Raw genomic sequence first — 2,619 nt, 5'->3', positions numbered from 1 at the left:
ATTCAGCTGACATTCTAATAGGAACACCTTTGTAGGTAATTTTCTCTCTCTTGCTGCTCTTAAGATTCTTTGTCTTTAATGTTTGCCATTTTATTTTATTTTATTTATTTATTTTGCAGGGCCACATTTCACATTTTATTGCATTTTTTTTTTCCACAATCACTGAATCCTGCTGGGCTGTACCCAGGGCTCTGGAGGCAGGACCTAGAAGGTGAAGCTGCGCAGCAAGCCATTCCCACGGAGGGGCTGCTGGAGGGACCCCGAGAGGATGACCTCGTGACCATGGTTGGGAGAACCTGTCAAGGACTGAACCCCACCCAGTGCCCACTTAGGTGGCCCTCAGGTCTCTCAGCCCCGTCTCCACACTGCCTCCAGGATGCTGAACCCAAACAGGGGATGTTTGCCATTTTAATTATGATGAACTCTTTGGGTTCATCTTGACTGGGATTCTGTGCCTCCTGAAGTTGTGTGACAATTTCCTTCACCAGGTTGGCAAAGATTTCTGTCATTATTTCTTCAAACAGGTTCTCAGTTCCTAGCTCATGTTCTTCTTCCCTTCTTGTATTCCTATGATGCAGATGTTTTTACGTCTCATGTTGTTCCAGAGCTCCCTTAAGCTATCTTCCAGCTTATTAATTATTTTTTCTATTTGCTGGTCTAATTGGGTATTTGTGTCTACCTTGTCTTCCAAATTGCAGATTCCATCCTCTGCTTCATCCAGTCTACTCTTAATTCCTCCTAGTGTGTTCTTGATGTCAGATATGTTATTCTTCATTTATATCTGGTTCTTATTCTTGGCGTCTATTTCCTTTCTCATGCTGTTATAATTTGCACTCAGTTCCTTAAGCATCTTTATAGCCATTGCTTTGGACTCCATTTCTGATAGGTTGCTTGCCTCCATTTCATTTAGTTCTTTTTCTGGAGACTCCTCCTTTTCTTTAATTTGTAGGTTGTTTTTTTTGTCTCCCCATTTTATCTGTTTCTTTTTATTTGTTTCTATATATTATAGAGAAATGTTATATCTCCCAGGCTTTGTGGGATGGCTTTATGTAGAAAGTGTTTTGAGGGGTTTAGTGGTGCTGTCTCTTTGTTCACCTGTGCTGGATGCTCTAGGATTGTGCCTTGTGTCCATTATTTGGGATCTCCTGCTATAATTGGGACTTGATTATTGATGTCCTGTTCATGGAAGGAACATCCCCTCTGACTTGTTGACAGTGAGGCTCAACTCCAATCTTGTCATGCCAGCTCTTATACAGGTTTGACATAACAGAACAAGACACAATAGGACTGAACCAAAACACCATCAAAATCAAGTTATGCAAAGCAACAACAGGAAAGACTAAGGAAAAAGAAGAGAAAGAAAGCAAAGACAAGGTAAAAAATATACTAAAAGACACAAGACCAAACACTTTGAGGGGATATAAAGACAGAGGGAGAAAGAAGAAGAAAATATGGCAATAAGGGAGCAAGGAGAAAGCTAAAAGAACTAGTATAGGAATGAAAAAGAAAAGGAAACAGAAAATAATGAAATAATAATGAATTTAGGGCAGTCAGCCAGCCTAAAAAACAAACAAAAAATAATAATAATGAATTAGAATGTAGTAATAATGGATATATTAAGATATAGGTAGGAAAAGTTAAACAGAAAAAGAGAGAAGAAAAAAACAAAATAAAATGAGAAAAATAATAACAATAAAAAGACAAAAAGTGAATAGAATCAATGGAAAAAGAAAAATTAGAGATATGTAAGAAAAAAGGGGGAAAACAGTGAACAAAAAACAAAAACAAAAACAAAACCCACTCCCACACACATTCTCAAAAACCTTTAGGCCAGTGGTTTTCAACCTGTGGGTCGCGACTCCTTTGGGGGTCGAACAACCCTTTCACAAGGGTTGCCTAAGACCATGGGAAAACACATATATAATTACATATTGTTTTTGTGATTAATCACTATGCTTTAATTATGTTCAATTTGTAACAATGAAAATACATCCTGCATATCAGATATTTACATTACGATTCATAACAGTAGCAAAATTACAGTTATGAAGTAGCAACGAAAATAATTTTATGGTTGGGGGTCACCACAACATGAGGAACTGTATTAAAGGGTCGCGGCATTAGGAAGGTTGAGAACCATTGCTTTAGGCTCACTGTTTTTGGAGCTCACTGGATTTTGCTTTGATGTTATTGAATCTGGTCTGTTGGTGTGTCTATTGGGGGCCTCCCTGGAGCTTCTCTGGCCCTGGGCAACCTGATTGAGGCCGATAGTTTGTAGCCCCTATTAGTCCAGTGGGTGGGGCCTCCTTAGCTTAGAACCTGGGTCTGCTTGAGTCTCACACCTTGAGTTTCCCAGTTCTGAGCTGCTCTCCCTTCTACCAAGGGCTCTGTTGGTATATCCTGGTCTTGGCCAGGATGGTTTGTTCAGACTAGTGTTGGGAGTGGTGCCAGTAGCTTGTAGGACAGGGGGCTGGGCACTTTCTCTCCTTCCAATGCCTCAGCCTGGCTTTCTGGCTCCTCTTTGCTGCCACCTGCAGGGGAACAGATTTCCAGCCTGGGCTGTTCCCCCTTACCTCAGATCACTGCAAGTCAGTTTAGAAGCAGCTGTTTTTTTTGTTT

General features: G+C 40.4%; 1 protein-coding gene across 1 annotated transcript in view; it reads left to right on the top strand.

Annotated features, from left to right (window-relative positions):
* LOC102428030 (spermatogenesis- and oogenesis-specific basic helix-loop-helix-containing protein 2) overlaps positions 1-2,619 on the top strand; it is an 88,716-nt gene that overhangs the window by 18,987 nt on the left and 67,110 nt on the right. The window lies entirely within an intron of this gene.

This window comes from Myotis lucifugus, unplaced genomic scaffold (assembly GCF_000147115.1).
Source record: "Myotis lucifugus unplaced genomic scaffold, Myoluc2.0 scaffold_19, whole genome shotgun sequence".
Taxonomy (NCBI): domain Eukaryota; kingdom Metazoa; phylum Chordata; class Mammalia; order Chiroptera; family Vespertilionidae; genus Myotis; species Myotis lucifugus.
The sequence above is the reverse complement of the archived record's forward strand: the minus strand, read 5'-3'. Positions and strand labels throughout refer to the sequence as shown.